This window comes from Dermacentor variabilis, chromosome 5 (genome assembly GCF_050947875.1).
Source record: "Dermacentor variabilis isolate Ectoservices chromosome 5, ASM5094787v1, whole genome shotgun sequence".
NCBI classification, from domain to species: Eukaryota; Metazoa; Arthropoda; class Arachnida; order Ixodida; family Ixodidae; genus Dermacentor; species Dermacentor variabilis.
Window position 1 is genome coordinate 7,223,617 of NC_134572.1, and position 20,775 is coordinate 7,244,391.

The 20,775-nt window shown below is 48.2% G+C and overlaps 1 protein-coding gene across 8 annotated transcripts in view; it reads right to left on the reverse strand.

Moving 5' to 3' along the window:
• The window catches only part of LOC142582219 (rho guanine nucleotide exchange factor 11-like), a 249,425-nt gene that overhangs the window by 80,023 nt on the left and 148,627 nt on the right, over nucleotides 1-20,775 (reverse strand). The window lies entirely within an intron of this gene.

A 20,775-nucleotide genomic window follows, 5' to 3' on the forward strand; every position in this document is an offset into this window, starting at 1 on the left:
CAAGAATTACTGTTACACCCTTCATTCGTATTGACCATCGTTAAAAAGTGTTTGTTCCTCATTGTCACACTAACCAACACTTTCATTCTTTTGTTTCTCAAACTTGTAATGACTGGAACCACTTGCCCACCTCCACTGTATCTATGACGGAATCCAGTGACTTTAAAAATGTGTTTGAATACATTACCTGATAGTTGTTCTGTGTATTTTTTTTATCTAAAGTTACCACTACCTTCTGTAACGCCCTATGGGCCCTGAAGGTATTCAAATAAATAAATAAATAAATAAATAAATAAATAAATAAATAAATAAATAAATAAATAAATGACCTCAAGACTCTTTTAAGCCTGCTTAAAAACTGCTACGAAATGTCACTGTGGCTCACTAACAGCAGCAAAATTTCTAGTCTGAATACCTGCCAACTTGTGAGTGTTCATAAAAAAGTTTGTAGACAAGACACCAATAGGGGGAGGGTGCAGGTGGGGGATATTACACTTTTTTTCTTTTGTTTAGTTTGCCTAGAGCACCCATCTTTTATAGGATACATACATGTTCTGCTATGATGATTTAATTTTAGATGCCGCACACAAGCAGTAACTACTTGAAATAGAGTAACAAGCAACACACTGTTTCCAAATCTCAGTGACCTTTTCAGCGATTTTACTGTTGCCAGTTTCACCTTCAGTAACTTGTCTGAATAAACATGCTCAAAGCAAGAACCCCTATGGTGCCCTTGCACCATCATATGTGTGATAACTGACAAACAAAAATTTGTGTGTGGTATTAATTATTTGTCTGCAATCATCACTGCGAGGAATTAATTGACAGGATCCACAGCATTATGACTGTGATCCTGTGGAACCTCAGCAATACATTTCTAGTTATTCCTATTAGTGACCGCTGTATGTTGAGTTAAATGTATGTTGGTTTGTTCAACATGTTCAACAAAACTTATTTTGCAAGTATTGCAATTTTAAAATATTTTTGCAAACAAAATTTATTTTTTATAAAACTTGACAGAACATAAATAAAATTGCAGAAGCCCAAGTTTGTAAAATTTATGGAATATTTGGGAGAGTTGGCAAGTTACTTGTAGCAAAGCAGCCCGCTAGCCACTAACATCCCCATGAAGTGAAGAGTGTATTTCGACAATTTTAATCACCACTGTATAGCACTCCAAGAAATCAGAGTATGAACTTTTGCACAGATTAGATATTTAGAGGTTGGTTACGGTGTCGCACACAATATTCCAATCTAGAGGTACAAACCTTGGCCTTAGTTGTTTAGTCATCTGGATGAAAACTTCAAAATGGGATAAATTGGGCATTTACGCAATACAAAATCACTCAATTGTTTTAAAAGTGGTTTCCAGTCATAGTCTGTGACGAGCAGTCAGGGTGTGCAATTTTTCATCGCTAGTACAAATGCAATACCATGAATATTTCTTCAGTTAGATGGAAGCTGTCAAGAGCTCTATCGGCAAACCAGATAAAATGAGCACAAGAAAGTTCACGCTGTGTGCTTTGGTTTTTCGACTCCTCTTTGTGCTAATGATTAAGTTACATTTGTAATAAGACCCCTATACACATAGGAAAGCAGACTACTGAATCCAGGCTTGTCTTTCACTTCCTGCTTTTCAAGCACAAACAGTTTAATTAATGAACAGACCCCAAAATAAAGTACACCAATATGACAAATTGCAAGCCATACCAATTATGAAGAGTAAATTTATCAGCTAAAACCATCACTTGTTTTGACACAAACTCACACCTCTAATTGTGCCCTGCAACAATGGTGTCATTCTACAGTGCTCTCCACAGGCGACAGTGAAAGCCACTGAGTTATCGTGCACATGTGACAGTGAAAGTATTAAGGTGACCTGTGGATTTGAATTGTCAATCCCGAAAGCGAAAACTTGTACGTTTAAGAAATCAAATACCTGAAAGACAGTGACCTCTCTAAAGAACAAGGAGAAGACACCAGGATAAAAAGAGAAACATTGATCCAGCAACAAGCCATATTCATTCCTTCTGTAATGTGGTATACCACATGGTAATATGCATCATTCTCTCCCAGTGATGATGGACGAGTGAAGAGAGCGTGTGTGTACATGCAAGATTCCCTAGGCTTCCTTATAAGTCTACATGCCTGATTTATGCAACTGGGTACTTTAACAGGAATTACAAAATCACACTAGCAATTTATCCTCGCCTACCACTAAAGAAAGACAAGGAATACATCAAATGCTGCAAAGCATAAGCTAGTTGGCTAGTTGTATTGATAATGTGGGCGAGAGGTTGCTCAGACCACACACACACACACACACACACACACAGCAGTGCCCTGCTGAAGCTGTTCCAACATTAAGCACAAGCCTCTCGCGTGATGGAAGGTATCATTCTACGGCGCCACTCACTGATGACGGACATGCCCGTGTCTGTGTGGGAGCGTGCACGCGGCTGAGAATGCCCCAAACCCCGCGGTTTCTAACCCCTGGTGCGGCCCGCGCACTTTGCTGGAAGATGAAGGCAGTCACTGCAGGGTCGGCTTTACCTTGTTATGCCTGGTGTCGGAGAGGACGCGTCGGCCAGCGGGTGGCCGCTCGGCGCGTCGCGACGGCATCGCGGGACTGGGGCCGCCATGCGAACCCAAGGTCGCGCCCCAAATAGCGGGCCCTGCTGGCCGCGCGCCAGCGACCCCGCGTCTTTCGCCAGGTTCGGCTGCGCAGCAGCACGACAGTGCACGGGACGGTGCACGGTGCTGCCGCTCTGGCGCGCGGACGTAAACGGGGGCAGCGCGCGCCGCAGCTCTTCCAAGCTTTCCCCTTACCCTCGAGCATTAGAAGATCCCTGTACCTCAAGATCAGCAGGCCAAGCTCTATAAACGCTGGAGGAGGTCCGATATCGGGCGCGGTGGCGCTGTCCAAAGCTCCGTTTCAGGGGATGAAAGGCGATTGTGATCGGTGGTATCTGCGCAATGTGCGTTGGTGGGCTGCGACAGAAGTTCGCGCACGGGAAACGGCGGCACGTGCTATGGTGACCTCAGAAGTACAGGATGCAAGCCGAAGTGGGACTAGACAGCTCGAGTCGGTGGGCCATCGTGATCGGCGAGTTCCGTATTCGTAGCATGAAACACGTTTATCAGCACACGGAGGGTTTGTGCGCAGGCGCGAGTAAAAGCGGGCGCGAGAGAGAAAATCTAGGGGCTTTAGCTCCTTGAATATATGACCCTGCTAAGGCACCACGGAGGAGGTTTCGTTACGCAGAGAAAAATGCGACCAGAGATACAGGCAGAGAAGCACGAGCAGCCACGCAGGCCTCTATCTGGGCAGATACAGCAGCTGCCGGCCGAGCGCGCACCGAATAAAAACTACCGGTGACCAAACGTCTCGGCAAATCTCGCATTTCCTCCAGGATCTCGACGCGAAAGGTAACGTGTTCGGCCGCCACTCGCGTGGAACAGCGATCGTGACGTCGCCGTTAAGACCGACGCTGAGGCAGCGCCAAATGGTTGTTAGCGGCCTCCCGCGCTCACGCCACCGTGCGGCAATCCAGACAGTCAAGCAAAGAAGCCATCCGATCGGCGCGATACGCCGCTCGCTGTTCGCGCCGCATCACCGCCGCACTAGTCTAGCCTCGCGTTGGGCGTTCCGGTGCGCTTGCGTACAACACAAAAGGTCAAGAAAATTAAAATTCCTCGGTTTTGCGTGCCAAAACCACCATCTGATATGAGGTACGCCGGAGTGGCTTAAGTGGATTAACTTTGACTGCGTGGAGTTCTTATAAAGTCAACTCGCGCGTTTTTTTTTTTTTTAAACCATATTAGAATATTGTCCGGACCTGTCCGGAGCCAGGTATTCTTAGCACCCTCTGCAGCGTCACAGATCTGACCGCCGCCGTGGTCAGTTGCTTCGCGGCTGCTGGGGACTGAGGGCCGGGGTTTGATTGTTGTATTCATATAGGAGGTTGTGGCCCAGTACTGCACCAGGGTGGCCAATCCTGCTCTGGTGAGAGAGTGCGTTACCGGTTCTGGTCACCGGGATCAGGCCGCACTCCAGGCCTGTTTGTGCAATTTTCTCAACACACGTTTTTTTTTTGTATTTTCCGGTGGAGAATTGCGCTGCACCGGGATTTGAATCACGGTCCTTTTGCACTGGAGACGGATACTCTACCGTCCCCGCAGGAGTTAAATTAAAAATTGGAGAATGGGGTTTTGCGTGACAAAACCACTTTCTGATTATGCACGCCTTAGTGGAGGACTCCGAAAATTTCGACCACCTGGGGTTCTTTAACGTGCACCAAATTCTAAGTACACGGGTGTTTTCGCATTTCGCCCCCATCGAAATGCGGCCGCCGTGGCCGGGGTCCGATCCCGCGACCTCGTGCTCAGCAGTCTAACACCATGACCACTGAGCAATGGCGGACAGGCCGCCATTGGAATCTGAACCTGGCAACGTTTAACGTTAGAACGCTATCTAGCGACGCGAGTCTAGCAGTGTTATTGGAGGAATTAGAGGGTAGTAAATGGGATATAATAGGGCTCAGTGAGGTTAGGAGGACAAAAGAAGCATATACAGTGCTAAAAAGCGGGCATGTACTGTGTTACCGGGGCTTAGCAGAGAGACGAGAACTAGGAGTCGGATTCCTGATTAATAAGGAAATAGCTGGTAACATACAGGAATTCTATAGCATTAACGAGAGGGTGGCAGGTCTTGTTGTGAAGCTTAATAAGAGGTACAAATTGAAGGTGGTACAAGTCTATGCCCCTACATGCAGTCATGATGACCAGGAAGTCGAAAGCTTTTATGAAGAAGCGGAATCGGCGATGGGTAAAGTCAAAACAAAATACACTATACTGATGGGCGACTTCAATGCCAGGGTAGGCAAGAAGCAGGCTGGAGACAAGTCAGTGGGGGAATATGGCATAGGCTCTAGGAATAGCAGAGGAGAATTATTAGTAGAGTTTGCAGAACAGAATAATATGCGGATAATGAACACCTTTTTCCGCAAGCGGGTTAGTCGAAAGTGGACGTGGAGGAGCCCGAATGGTGAGACTAGAAATGAAATAGACTTTATACTCTGCGCTAACCCTGGCATCATACAAGATGTGGACGTGCTCGGCAAGGTGCGCTGCAGTGACCATCGGATGGTAAGAACTCGAATTAGCCTAGACTTGCGGAGGGAACGGAAGAAACTGGTACATAAGAAGCCGATCAATGAGTTAGCGGTGAGACGGAAAATAGAGGAATTTCAGGTCAAGCTACAGAACCGGTATTCGGCTTTAATTGAGGATGAGGACCTTAGTGTTGAAACAATGAACGACAATCTTATGGGCATCATTAACGAGTGTGAAATAGAAGTCGGTGGTGACTCCATTAGACAGGAAACCAGTAAGCTATCGGAGGAGACGAAAGATCTGATCAAGAAACGCCAATGTATGAAAGCCTCTAACCCTACAGCTAGAATAGAACTGGCAGAACTTTCTAAGTTAATCAACAAGCGTAAGACAGCGGACATCAGGAACTATAATATGGATAGAATTGAACAGGCTCTCAGGAACGGAGGAAGCCTAAAAACAGTGAAGAAGAAACTAGGAATAGGCAAGAATCAGATGTGTGCGTTAAGAGACAAAGCCGGCAATATCGTTACCAATATGGATGAGATAGTTCAAGTGGCTGAGGAGTTCTATAGAGATTTATACAGTACCAGTGGTACCCACGACGATAGTGGAAGAGAGAATAGCCTAGAGGAATTCGAAATCCCACAGGTAACGCCAGAAGAAGTAAAGAAAGCCTTAGGAGCTATGCAAAGGGGGAAGGCAGCTGGGGAGGATCAGGTAACAGCAGATTTGTTGAAGGATGGTGGTCAGATTGTTCTAGAGAAACTGGCCACCCTGTATACGCAATGCCTCATAACCTCGAGCGTACCGGAATCTTGGAAGAACGCTAACATAATCCTAATCCATAAGAAAGGGGACGCCAAAGACTTGAAAAATTATAGACCGATCAGCTTACTGTCCGTTGCCTACAAAGTATTTACTAAGGTAATCGCAAATAGAATCAGGAACACCTTAGACTTCTGTCAACCAAAGGACCAGGCAGGATTCCGTAAAGGCTACTCAACAATAGACCATATTCACACTGTCAATCAAGTGATAGAGAAATGTGCAGAATATAACCAACCCTTATATATAGCATTCATTGATTACGAGAAAGCGTTTGATTCAGTCGAAACCTCAGCAGTCATGGAGGCATTACGGAATCAGGGTGTAGATGAGCCATATGTAAAAATACTGGAAGATATCTATAGCGGCTCCACAGCCACCGTAGTCCTCCACAAAGAAAGTAACAAAATCCCTATAAAGAAAGGCGTCAGACAGGGAGATACGATATCTCCAATGCTATTCACAGCATGTTTACAGGAGGTATTCAGAGGCCTGGAGTGGGAAGAATTGGGGATAAAAGTTGATGGAAAATACCTTAGCAACTTGCGATTCGCTGATGATATTGCCTTGCTTAGTAACTCAGGAGACCAATTGCAATGCATGCTCACTGACCTGGAGAGGCAAAGCAGAAGGGTGGGTCTGAAAATTAATTTGCAGAAAACTAAAGTATTGTTTAACAGTCTCAGAAGAGAACAGCAGTTTACGATAGGTAGCGAAGCACTGGAAGTGGTAAGGGAATACATCTACTTAGGGCAGGTAGTGACCACGGATCCGGATCATGAGACTGAAATAACCAGAAGAATAAGAATGGGCTGGGGTGCGTTTGGCAGGCATTCTCAAATCATGAACAGCAGGTTGCCACTATCCCTCAAAAGGAAAGTGTATAACAGCTGTGTGTTACCAGTACTCACATATGGGGCAGAAACCTGGAGGCTTACGAAAAGGGTTCTGCTGAAATTGAGGACGACGCAACGAGCTATGGAAAGAAGAATGATGGGTGTAACGTTAAGGGATAAGAAAAGAGCAGATTGGGTGAGGCAACAAACGCGGGTAAACGACATCTTAGTTGAAATCAAGAAAAAGAAATGGGCATGGGCAGGACATGTAATGAGGAGGGAAGATAACCGATGGTCATTAAGGGTTACGGACTGGATTCCAAGGGAAGGGAAGCGTAGCAGGGGGCGGCAGAAAGTTAGGTGGGCGGATGAAGTCAAGATGTTTGCAGGGACAACATGGCCACAATTAGTACATGACCGGGGTAGTTCGAGAAGTATGGGAGAGGCCTTTGCCCTGCAGTGGGCGTAACTAGGCTGATGATGATGATGATGAGAATATTGTTATTTTCAAATGTGATTGACAGTCCTGTTACCGGTAGGGTGGTTTAATTTGCTTAGAAATTCATCAATAATTTTAAATAACCAATAAACGAGATATCGAAACGGGTAGCAGCTTCGTGTGACGTCACGATCAGTCGATGACGTCAGATCCTACAGAACCTTAATGTAAACACGCAGAAAGCGTGCTAAACTTGCAGTACACGTGGCGCTAACGCCAAAGAAGCGAAGCTGATGATGTCTCCTGACGACACAGGGAGCTTTTACCGATTTTCCGAACTAGACAGCGACGATTTCAGCGACAGTGGCGGTGTAGTATCTGACGTTCCAAACACAGGGTGGCCAGTAAAAGGTCATGAGTCGGCAACGCAACCAGGGGCCGAATTTTATAACGGTTAGGAATACGAAGCGGTCGCTTCGCCGCTTACGTCACTAAATGTGCCACTCCCAAGCCGGCAGTGGAAGAAGGGGAGCACGCGACCAATAGATGAGAAGGTGCCACCTCTGAAGTGTACGTCATTATATGACGAGCTAATCGAAGAATTTATTTATTTTATTTATTTATTTCATAATACCCCTAAAGGCCCCCGAAGTGGTATTACATAGGGGGTACCGATACATGAAAAAAATGTGAGCTTTGCGCGTTACGGAAAAAACAACTGAAGTACACAAAAGTTATACAAAAGTACGATATTTAGCAAAATACACAAGTAAACAATATACGAAACACAATACACGAAATACATTAGGCAAGTGAAACTCAGATAGAAAATACAAAACTGTCTGAGAAAATAAATTAAGGGAATTAAATAGGTACAATGTAAAAGAAGTAAAACGGGGTGTTGCTCTAAACTGCTTCAGTTGTCACGTTAACAAATTAATGAGACATGAATCCACTTGTACAATGTGCACGCAGAATGGTAAGACCATGATCAAAACAATATATACACTGAACAACGTATGAAGAAACGGTACATGATGGATATTTACATGTAACTATTGCGTAAAAGTTCCTGAAAGGTTGCGAAATCGGTTTGAGTAGCAATGTGTGATGGTAGGTTATTCCATGCAACAAATTTTCGGGGAACGAAGGAGTTAGCATAGTTAGCTGAGCGACAACTGATGCGTTTTATCTTGAAGATATGGTCTGTGCGTGGAAAGAAGGCTGTCGCTGGTTCGAAGATACGGTGAAGGTGCGGATGATGATAAAGTTTGTGCAGCAGTGAGAGGCGGGCAATTCTGCGGCGATGAGATAAGTCGTCAAGCTGAGCGCGAGCTTTTGGTGCTGAAATGCTAGTATAGGGTGAAGAATCAGAAAAAATGAAACGGACCGCACGGTTTTGCAGTGATTCGATTTCTTGGGTGATATATGTTTGAAAAGGATCCCAGATGGCTGATGCATACTCGATTTGTTTCTGCTTGCTAAATAAATGTAGAACATAAAGTAGATACTATACGGCAAATTCTAAAGTATAAACGTGTGGTGCTGTACGTAATGCAGAAGTAACTTATTAATGTCACTGTTTCATTCTCAGCCGACAGGTGGTATTGCAAACGTAAATGAGTTGGCAGAGCGCAGGGCTATGTCGTCTGCTACTAGGAGCTTGCAGGATGCACGCAACAGGAACGCACTGCCAGCACTCCTTAAGCAGCGAGCGCAACAAAACCATGAACTGGTTCTTAGGGTCACCTTTATATGCCAGCCGACTATATCAGTGTGTGCTTTTACGGAATCGGTCGGTAGCTCAAAGATGAAGGCTCTGGTAACCGACAATGCCAGCAATATGAAAGCGGCATGGGCTCTCGTTATTGGGCGATTTCCTCTTGTTACAGCAATTGATTGTGCCGCACACTCTCTGAACCTGTTGATGAATGATCTCCTTACTCCTGGCACAATACACGATGTGCACAATCAGGCGAAAGATATAATTAAATACGCGAAGAAAACCCACATGGTATTGGCCACATTCAAGGAAAGGCAGGAATCGAAGTATGACAAAAGTGTGAGCTGCAGCCTGAAGCTTCCAAGCAAGACAAGATGGAGTGGTGTTTGTCTCTCCTTTGAAAGCCTTTTGAGAAACAAGGAGGTCTTGCAGGAAACAGCTATAATCGAAAACTTGGAGTTCGAGAAGACTCTTAGGCTGGTCGTTGTGGACGAAGAAGAGTTCTGGGTCGCATTGAAATCATACCATACTTTGCTGGAACCCATTGCAAAGGCTATCAAAGCTGTAGAAAGTGACGGAGCCCCGGTGTCCGACGTCACAAATTTGTTTCACAATGTAGCGGAGGAGATTCACTCGAATCTGCAGTGCTCTGTTCTTTAGCAGAGTGAACGGGATCTCGCCGCAAAAGCCTTAAAGCACGCAAAGCATTTACAGTTCATTCCGTGCACTGTGCGGCAAACCCACTTGACCCAAGATACAAGGGGAAAAATCTGACTGACGAAGAAGTCTTGTCTGCGTTTGACCGGACCTCGGAGCACAGTACGCGCATGAACCTCGAAGCTGGAAAAGTGTGCTGCGATGTGGAAGAACACAGGACCAACGCAGGCATATGGCCAAGGTTCAGAATATGGGCTTCTGCTAACCACATGCCTCCTTCAATATCGTGGGAGGGAATCTGCACGAGTAGAACAGTGATGCCTCTGGCTCGAAACATTTTACAGATTCCACTACCATCAGCTGCTTGTGAGCGGAACTGGTCCGACTTCGCCAACATTCACACTCTGCGTAGGAACAGGCTGCGTAATGAAACGGTGCAAAAGCTTGTTTCTGTACACGCACATCTCAACATGATGAAGAATGCTACAGATGAAGCCAGTGATACTGACTCTGAATAAGAGGTAGAACTTCATATTTTTACCATCTTGATCAATGTTTCCATAGTCTAAGCCACGACGAAATAGCCACAGAAGAGACAGTTCAGTGTTCTTTGTTCTAACTGCCGTAACAATTCTAGGAAGCCGCACCCTTTCACAGAGAAATGAACGCATTCGTGGTGATGCTTCTGGCCTGCCTTCGATCTGTTAAACCCTGTATTCGTTTGTGAAAAGGCAGAAAGCATTTCACTTCTGTTTTTTTATGTAATGAGAGTTATGGCTTTTGACATTTGGCAATAAACCATTGCCATATGCTAAAGAAAATTTGTTCTTTTCCATTTTTTGCAATATTTCGGAAAAGAAAACGCGAAAAAAGAGACAGGTTCTTTTTCGATTGCTTAAAATTTCCGGAAATTTTGCATCTATGACAGGACAGGTCACCCATTGCATCGCATCAATTCACGCGTTAACCGGACAACTTCAGCGTGTACGCTTCATTTAGAGCTCACCAGAGCTCACGAACACTTAAGCTTTCAGGTACTAACTACCATCTGACGTCTTTGAATATGCCATCGACAGGTCTTGAGTGTTTTTAAACCCGTGCTTGATTATGGGTTTCGGAAAGCCTGGGTTTCTCAAAGGCATCGCCAAAGATCTCGAGGAAATTCCTGTACAATTTATTAAAACGCAGCGATGGCCAAATAAGTTTACGGACCATGGGATCTGAGAAAGAACTGAATATATCCACAGTCTCACAACCCAGCCTGGTATTCGCATTTGCAGCCTATGTTAGTATATGCGAACAACATTCTGATAAATAGCTTTACTAAGTGATGATACAAGCTGATCAGAAATTCAACCTTTTCTGCGATCCCATGGACCGCAAATTTTTTGGTCGACTAGAATAATGCTACGACTGGAGCACTAATATAAGCTCTGAATTCGCGGGTTCAAGAACCGAGTATACACAATATACGCGGACGACGTTACGATCTGGGTGTCCGAGGGAAGCGACGGAGAAATCGAACAGCGATTACAGACCGCGGTCGAGGTGGTGGAGGAGTACCTCGTCGGAACCGGTCTCGTCTGCTCACCAGAAAAATCGGAACTCCTCCTCTACCGCCCGACGCTTAGGGGAAGACCCCCCAAGGCTTACATCCAGCATGCTGCATACGAAGAAATTTGCATACGCACCAAAGACGGACAAGAAATAGCCAGGGTGAAGCAGATTAAGGTGCTCGGACTCATCATAGAATCGAACGGCAACAACGGAGAAACGGTCAGGCATTTGGAGACTAAGATCACGAACACGATGCGGCTCATCAGAAGAATCACCAACAGACATCACGGTATGAGGGAGGCCAACGTCGTCAGACTCATACACTCCTTCGTTATTAGCGACATTACCTATGTGGCCGCCTACCACAACTGGTACGCGGCCGAATATGCCAAACTGAACACCCTCATTAGAAGAGCACACAAGATGGCACTGGGCGTTCCAGACAGCACCAGCACGGAACTGCTGCTACAGCTGGGCGTCCACAACACGCTTGAAGAGTTAATTGAAGCACACCAAATCTCGCAACTCGAAAGACTAGCGAAGACACGAACGGGCAGGAGTATCCTGGACAAACTCGGGATAAGTTATCACAAGCAGCACGGCGACAAGACATCCCTTCCAAGCGCGATCAGGGAAAAGCTGCAGGTGGCTAATATACCCAAGAACATGAGCCCCGAATTCAATCAGGGTCGAAGAGAGAGTAGAGCCAAGGCTTTACTCCAAGCCTTCGGTAGGGACAAGGAAGCGCTGTACGTAGACGCGGCAGAATACGAGGATCGACGTGCTTTTGCAGTGGCCGTCCTCAATACCGAGAAACAATTGGTCAGTTGTTGTAGCATACGTGTAAAAAACCCCGAGGTAGCGGAAGAGGTGACGATAGCCCTAGCCATCGTTAACCCCAGTTGTAGATACGTAATCAGTGACTCGCAGACGGCGGTCAGAAACTATGCACAAGGCAGAATTTCGCCGAAGGCTGAGGCTGTACTCAAAGCCAACGCGAACTATGTCACCTCCGAGGAGACGGAGGAACGACACATTACATGGTTCCCGGCTCACACGTCCCCCGACACCCCCGTACCCAACCTCAACGAGGAGGTCCACCGCGTAGCGCGAGGTCTCACGTTCCGCGCCCGCGAAGAAGGATCCTCTCTTGGGGTTGGAAATCCAACGGAGGCATGGACAGAGAGGGACAGAATGACCAGATACTGTGATATTACAAAATTTTATCAAAACTCAAGGCGGGTTTATCCGCCCCCTAACCACAAACTCGACAGGGCCCAAGCGGTAGACTAGCGGCAGCTACAAACAAAGACCTTCCCCAACCCCGTCCATCTCAGGAGGATATATCCGGACATCTACTCAGATGATAACTGCAAGCTATGCAGCAGGGCTCACGCAACTCTTAGACACATTCTCTGGGAATGTGACGTTATATGCGAAGAAAATGCAGTTTCCCCAGATGAAGCTGCGGCGCGATGGACGGCCGCGTTGCGCAGCTCAAATCTCGAAAATCAACTATGGGCCATCCAGCAAGCCCGTGAGGCGGCGAGGAGACAGGATCTCCGGACCTCCTCGGGGGCGGCCTAGGCCCAGGTCACGAATTTGCCGGATTGTTAATAAAGTTGTTACCACCACCTACTGATCTTTCGCGAAAACTAAGTTCTATTTTTTTAGCTGCCGTGGCAACACTGTTTCGAAGCCATTGGCGAGGATTACAAAGGCGGAATCGGCGCCATTGCTATAACAGCGGCGAATTGTTTTAATGAAAAACGTGGCACCGAACAGCAAGAAGTTTGCAAGCGAACGTCGAAGTAGGTAGGCCTAGCGTTGCCGCGGTGGTGGCTACGGCTCCCAGCGGATCTGTGTGCGAGAACGCCTGTTCGAGGCAACGAGATAATCAAAATGGCGGCGGTGGTGGCTTCGATAAATGCCGTTTCGGACCAGCGGTCATGGCAAAAGGTCCCGAATATCCGACGGGGAACAGTATTTACGTCCGAAATTTCAGACGTTCTTGTACATTGACTCTGCATGGGGTATACTGTGGCGGCGCCGCGAAGGCGTCCGAATTATAGGCCGAGCGTCCGAAGAAGCGGTCGTTGGCTGTATAGTTGTATAACCCTACTGAAAACGTTGCATTGCCGTGAAAACGCGAAAATACCGTACTTTTGTGCAGTTGGCGCAAATGGCACTTGAGTGAGCGCAGCCAGGAGCAGGAAAGTCGAACTATAGCAAAATGGCGCAAATGGCGCAGTTCGATCACCGGTGCATATGAATAAGCGACCCATACATCGTCCTGGTATTAACAGCGCAAAACGTAGACGAGGCACGAAACGAGAAGACGACACCGCAAGCGTTGTGGTGGTCGTCTTCTCGTCTCGTGTCCCGTATATGTACGTTTCGCGCTGTTAACACCAGGATGGAAAATCCAAGCTGCTGTTCTAGCCATGCATCGTGTATGCGAGAAACACGCAACAGTGAGCGGAAAAGGACGGCGACTTGATGGGCACTATACTTTCCCAAGCGCTCAACATTCGCGTCAGTTGGAGGTCTCGCGACAAAACGCGCGTTTTCTCTATCACTGCCGTAGCTGCGAATGACTGTGCACGGCTGAGGCTTTCGCGGCCCGCGGGTTGTATCTAAATTGGTGGGTGCAGTGATACAGTGAGAGCAGGGATGGCTGCTAACTTCATGCGCACTATCTTCCTTTCCGCGCCCCTAGCGTTGTATATCGCGAAGTCGCGTGTAGATCGCGTAAGCGAGAGTGGTAATTATTGGAAATGTCGCTGACAGAGACCGTCGTATAGTGGAAATAAAAATAGGTAGGTGATGATGAATCTAGTTGTAGGAGTCGCAGTGAATCGCGCGGCTGTACGAACCTTCCGCCCCGCGGCTGGCGGCGCTCTTCACAATGCCAGCGTTTCAACAGCGAGTGCTCCCAACTGTCAAGTTGTGAACTTGATAGTTTCGTTTTCTAAGATTTTTCGATTTTCAACAATTTTTGCTAAAAAACTCACGCACTCAATAAAAAATTCGATACTAACTGTCACTAGATTTGAACTGTTTCATTTAAATGCAACTAAATTCATCAAGTTTGGTGCGGTGACTGCCGAAAAAAAAAAAAAAGAATTCCCCTTTCCTAGAGACCCCGAGCTGAAGCTTCCTCTTAACGGTGACCCGACCGACACAACACTTGCCTGGTGTGCCGCTGCAACCAGTGGCATTATTAAAACCGTGTAAAGATGACGACGCTACGGGCGGCAGTCAAGTAGGCATAGAAGTGGGTCATCCGTAAATGAAGCATACCGTGCAAACCTGTGCAAATAATAGGGGTGTGCGAATATTGATTTTTGAGACCGAATCAAATACAAATCGAACAGTGCCACAAGCGAAACGAATCCAACAGTTTTCGAATAATGAATTTTCGTATACTTCCCATTTTCCCACTTTCATATACTTAAAGTTAGCAACCTCCTGTCATTACATAATACGTTATGAAAAGTTGTTTATTCAAAGCACAAATGAAGCATTAGGAGTAAACAAGTAGTTCCTTCGCATGCGCATGACTCATCGGAGATCACGAATGATCGCTGTATAGCCTGTAAAGCATGGCTACCTACGCGACGTAGCCTGTTGCACTACGCGAGTTGTCATGTTTTATGTCTGCACTACGCCCGTGGGGGCGAAAAATTACCGTACTTTTGCTCAAATTTTACGTTTATTTTGGTGCAGTTGACGTTTCGAAATATCAGAAAAGTATTCTAAATACACTCGCATTTACGAAGTGACCATTCGATTCGTCGTTCGAAAATTTAGAACATTCCTACACCCCATAAGGAAAATACTGCCGTATGCACGGCACTATTCACTACAGAACTATCGGCAACGGTACAATGGCTACGGATGCTTTGATTCCCGCTTCACTGGCGGGCACTAGATCACCATGTCTCCTGCAAAACAGGCGTACTAGAAATGTAATGCTCATCAGAACGGCGGCGAAAGGAAGGTGTCTGCTGTACTCGGCAGACAGCTATGCAAAACGCTGTACAAAGTGTATGCCATGTGGCGATGCTTCGGCGCGAGGACTACGCTCCTCGGCCCCGTTTCCGCGGGCACACACCACGTCAGCTGCCGCAGAGGCGCCGTCACAGCCGCGGTCGGCCCGCCGGAGGAGAGGCACGGAAGCGACCGCACCGAGCGCGGCGATTCCCGAGCTCCCGCACTGGCGCACAGATAAAAAAGCAAGCCACGGCGAACAGCAGCGGCCGCGGCGACGCGGTTTATTCACGACGAGGGTTCCGCCCCTAATGGCGTGCAGGGAGGCCACGCCCTCCGCGGACGACATCACGGCGGGTGTACACGCTACAACAGAGGAGGGAGTCACGTAAACATGCCGGCTATGGCGCCACATCAATTCTGAACGCCCAATTTCATACAAAAATTACGCGAGAGGACAGCATGGCACCGCATTGTGGGGACAAGCCTGGCATCAAGCATTGCAGCAACAGAGCGTGGCTGTCGAAAGGGCTAGGAACCAATTCAACTCATTGCGGACTTAAGATATTGACGAATTGGCGTTCGTTACAGTAACTGCAGGTAATCTGGCTGCGACGTTAACGGAGTACTCGAAAATGACCAAACGGCCGATAATAAACACGGCAAATATCGGCGTATGCCCCAGCGCTCCGGACGCCCGTACTCAGGGCAGACGCGCAAGCGCCCATCCCAGTGTGCGTGCAACACGGCGTGTTCGAGGGTACCTTCGTTACGTCGCAAAGGCAGAATAAGGAACAGCCCCAGCACGCGGACTGGCAGATTTTTCAGCCGTGTGGTCCGTAGCGAAGGTCCTGAATAAAAGGAAGCGGTTAGACAGCTTGTGCTCGGTCACATCTGTCGTCATCAAGTCTCCTCTTCCTTAGCAAATTTGCCAGAATAAGTACACTTCGAAAAGGAAGGCAGTCAGTGTTGCGAGGTGTTCATTCATTGTCTGAAAAGCTCTCGATGAACACGACGAAATAAACTTTACTAAAGAGAGCTGGCGATCATGTGTATGTTGCCCTCAGGTGGGTGGCTTCTTTGGTCCGGGATGTCATTGCCTTCGGCTGTCCGCTTTGCTCGGTCCACCCGTCACCGCTGGTCCTCCGGGTCAGTGCTGGTAAGCGGGTCCTCCCACCGCTCTTCAGTTGGCGCTCTATTCAATGGCACCTCTCTGACACCATTGTGCTCCCTAACCATATGATAGAGCGTATTGGTTATTCTGCAGAACTGACAGTTGTATTCCTATAGAGTGGGAGTGATGTGTCCTGTGCAATAAAGTGACGTGTGGGAAGTCTTCGTGGCTGCATGGCCTCCTCCTTACTAAGCGTCGGGTGAGGTAGGGGGTATTTCCTTCTGTCTAATCTGTAGTGTTCTAGAACGTCTCTGCATCGTTTTGGGACGGGGAGTCGGAGTACGATCGCCTCTCGGGGATGCCCGGTTGATATGACCTCGGGCTACAGCATCGGCCGCTATGTTCCCCGCAAGTGAATCGTGTTCTGGCGCCCACACGATGTGAATGTATGTTAGGTGGGTTATCTGAGGGTGGAGATATAACCTTTCTGAAAAGTTCTGCATGCTGCTTGCGTGTCTTGTTTGGATCCGACTGCTGGTACGATCTGTTGGGAACTCGGCGCTGACGCCCGTGGTTATACCTGGGTCGCAAGCCCCAAGGGTAGCGTTGGCCTGGCGGCCTGGGGTACAACTGCAAGCATCCGAAGGTCCCGGCAAAGCATGAGTCGACAGGTAACAACGAAACAACTTGTTTATTTTAACATCGCAAAGAGTTGGCGGTCAGGTTTGACCGAAGTAGAGAGACGGGAGAGCACTTCACTCAACGGAAGAAATCGGAGCCCTCCTCTGGCGTCCGGGGGCAGCTGTTTTTATACTCTCGCAGTTGAGGGCAAGAAGGAACCCCTCAAAAGACGAGCACGTGAATGTACAATGGGCTAATGGTGACGCACACTGTCGTAGCGATGCCGTAGCACCATGTCGTGGCGCTGCGCACGATCTCGTAGCACCTGGTCGTGGCGCTGCGCAGCACACTGTCGTGGCGCTGCCGGTCGGACACAATGACTGTAACGAGAAGATGGTCCCTGCTTTGGCATCGCCTGTTTCGGGCACAATGACTGGAACGAGATCCCTGCTTTGGCATCGCCTGTTTCGGGCCCAATAACTGGAATGAGATCCCTGCTTTGGCATCGCCTGTTTCGGGCACAATGACTGGAACGAAATCCCTAGGCGGTCGCATCGCCGCAGACGCGCCTGGAAACACCTGGCGATGAGTGTTGCGGTGACGACGATCGGGCCAAAATGTCCGCCGCCCCGCCGCCGTCGCGCCGGCAAAACCACGTGTCGCAGGCGAAACGCAACAGACCGCCCCGCCGGGGAAAGGAGATCCCGATGGACAGGGGACTGCATCCGCTGTCCGGAGGGATGTCGCTCGATGATGCTCATAACCGAAGTCGGGCGTCCCTTGACGTTTCTTGAGCGCAGCGCACAGAGAAGGCCTCGTTCTCTCGTTCAGGTTCGCACGGGACACTGCAAAGTGACTTCGGGAGAGTTCACATTTTTGTTCTCGTTCCCGGCAAGCGTTAGAACTACGCTGAAAACTCAACCGCTCAGTCAGCAAGCACGGCACAACCCTCACTAAGCCCTGCCAGGCTCTTTCCCCTTTTTATACCACTGCCTAGTTCCTTACAGTAGTCTAGCATCACTCAGAACGCGTCCACAAATTGAAAAATTGCACTAGAAAGCATATCATCACTTTGAAACACTAAACAAAAGCAATATGTTAAAAAAAATCCTGCCTCAGGAAGAAAAACATCAGTAACAAACAATTTTGAGGCTGATTCCTACGTTAGGGGCTTCGACTTAAGCCATCGGCGTTACCGTTGAGACTCCCCTTTTTGTAACGCACCTCAAAGGAATATTGTTGTAAAGCGAGGCTCCAGCGCAGGAGGCGGCCATTTTTGGGAGAGATGGTCTGCAGCCATTGGAGAGGGCAGTGATCTGTCTCAATGATAAACCTCGAGCCGGCTAGATAGCATGACAATTTCTGAACGGCCCACACGAGACATGCACACTCTTTCTCGGTGGCGCTATACGCCTGCTCACGACTGGTCAGCTTACGACTAGCATACAGGACGGGGTGTTCTACTTCTCCATTTTCCCGTTGGCACAGTACAACGCCCATGCCTCGCTCACTAGCATCGCACTGAACAATGAACCCTTTTGTATAGTCTGGCGATCGTAGCACAGGCTGGCTTGTTAGGGCACTCTTTAGGGCGCTAAAAGCTCTTTCCTTTGTCTCGTCCCAGACGACTGTTTGAGGCTCTGTCTTTCTTAGAGCATCCGTCAGGGGAGCCGCGATATCAGAGTACCTAGGGATGTACCTCTGATAGTAGCCGGCGACACCTAAGAACGACCGAATATCGGTCTTTGTGCGCGGTTGCGGAAAGTCTCGCACAGCGGCCACTTTTATTTCAGAGGGGCGGCGACGACCCTGACCAATCACGTGACCGAGGTAGACAACCTCGGCCTGTGCTAACTGGCACTTAGGAGCCTTTACTGTCAAGCCTGCTTCGCGCAGGCGGGTTAGCACTGCCCGCAAGTGTGTCATATGCTCAGACCAGGATGCGGAGAATATCGCTACGTCGTCTAGATACGGTAAAGCGAATTCTTGCTGTCCCCGCAACACTTTATCCATGAGACTTGAAAAACAGTATGGCGCGTTCTTCAAACCAAAACTCAACACTTTAGGACGGAATGTTCCCATTGGTGAAATGAACGCCGCATACCTACTAGCCTCTTCTGTAAGTGGAACCTGCCAATAACCCCTGACAAGATCTAGGGTGGAAATAAACTGAGCGCTACTAACTTTCTCAAGGCGCTCCTCGATGTTAGGGATCGGATAAATTTGATCCTTAGTGATGGAATTAAGCCTGCGGTAGTCGACGCAAGGACGAGGTTCCTTGCCCGGTACCTCAACTAAAATCAAAGGGGAGGTATAATCACTCTCACCTGCCTCAATAACACCGAGCTGTAGCATTTTCTTTACCTCAGCCTCCATAATATCGCTCTGGCGGGGTGACACCCGATACGCCTTGGATCGTACTGGCTCTGTGGAGGTAAGTTCTATATCATGAGTAAGTACAGAAGTCCTACCAGGCCTCTCAGAGAACAGACCTTGAAACTCTTGTAATAGCTGGTGTAGTTCGGTTTTCTGCTCAGGCGACAGCGGTGCTTTACTGATAAGGTCACTAATGACTTGACCGGTGTCTTCCCTGTTCGTCACTGAGCCTAGTCCCGGAAGCTCGACCGGAAGCTCTTCAGGAACGTTTACCATCATGCACACCACTGCTTCCCTTTGTCTATAAGGTTTGAGCAGATTACAGTGGTAAACTTGCTGTGCTTTCCGCTTTCCTGGCAGACTTACCACGTAGTTAACGTCCGACAGTTTCTGAACAATTCGCGCTGGGCCCTCCCACTGCACGTCTAGTTTGTTGTTTAGCGATGTGCGCAATATCATGACCTCATCGCCAACCTCAAAACGACGGGCCCTGGCTGTCCGATCATAATAAACCTTGGCCCTCTGCTGGGCCTTTGTCATTGCTTCACCTGACAACTCCTGTGCCCTTCTTAAGCGTTCGAGGAGCTTAAGCACGTACTCCACCACGACTGGGTCGTCGCCCCTACCTTCCCATGATTCTCGAAGCATGCGAAGCGGAGATCGAAGCGAGCGACCGTACACCAGTTCAGCTGGCGAAAACCCCGTAGCCGCATGCGGCGCGGTCCTTAAAGCAAACATCACCCCAGGCAGACACAGCTCCCAGTCAGTTTGATGTTCAAAACACAAGGCTCTCAACACGCGCTTCATGACGGAGTGGAGCTTCTCAACGGAATTCGACTGTGGGTGGTACACTGAGCTGTGTAGCAGCTTTACCCCACACCTTTCGAGAAAAGTTGTCGTCAAAGCGCTAGTAAACACTGTGCCCTGATCTGATTGAATTTCTGCAGGAAAACCAACTCGCGCAAATATGGACAGTAGTGCATTAACTATCTCAACTGAGCTGAGTTCTTTAAGCGGCACTGCTTCAGGGAACTTTGTCGCTGGGCAGATCACAGTCAAAATGTGTCTGTACCCCGTGGCTGTTACCGGCAGAGGTCCCACAGTATCAATAACGAGCCGTCTAAAAGGCTCCGTTATGATAGGTACCAATTTCAACGGCGCCCTTGATTTGTCCCCTGGTTTGCCCACCCGCTGACAAGTGTCACATGTCCTCACGAAATGGTCTGCGTCCCGAAAACACCCTGGCCAATAGTACTCTTGCAAGAGACGGTCCTTAGTTTTCTTAACTCCTAGGTGTCCGGACCACGAACCCCCGTGTGACAAGCGCAACAGATCCTGACGATAGCATTGAGGCACGACCAGCTGATCGAACTCCACTCCTCTGCGGTCTAGATACTTCCGGTACAGGACTCCACCTCTTTCCACAAAACGCGCAGTTTTCCTGGCGATACCTTCGTTGACATTGCAGCGAATGTTTTCTAGGCTGCCATCCTTCTTTTGCTCGGCTATCAAAGCC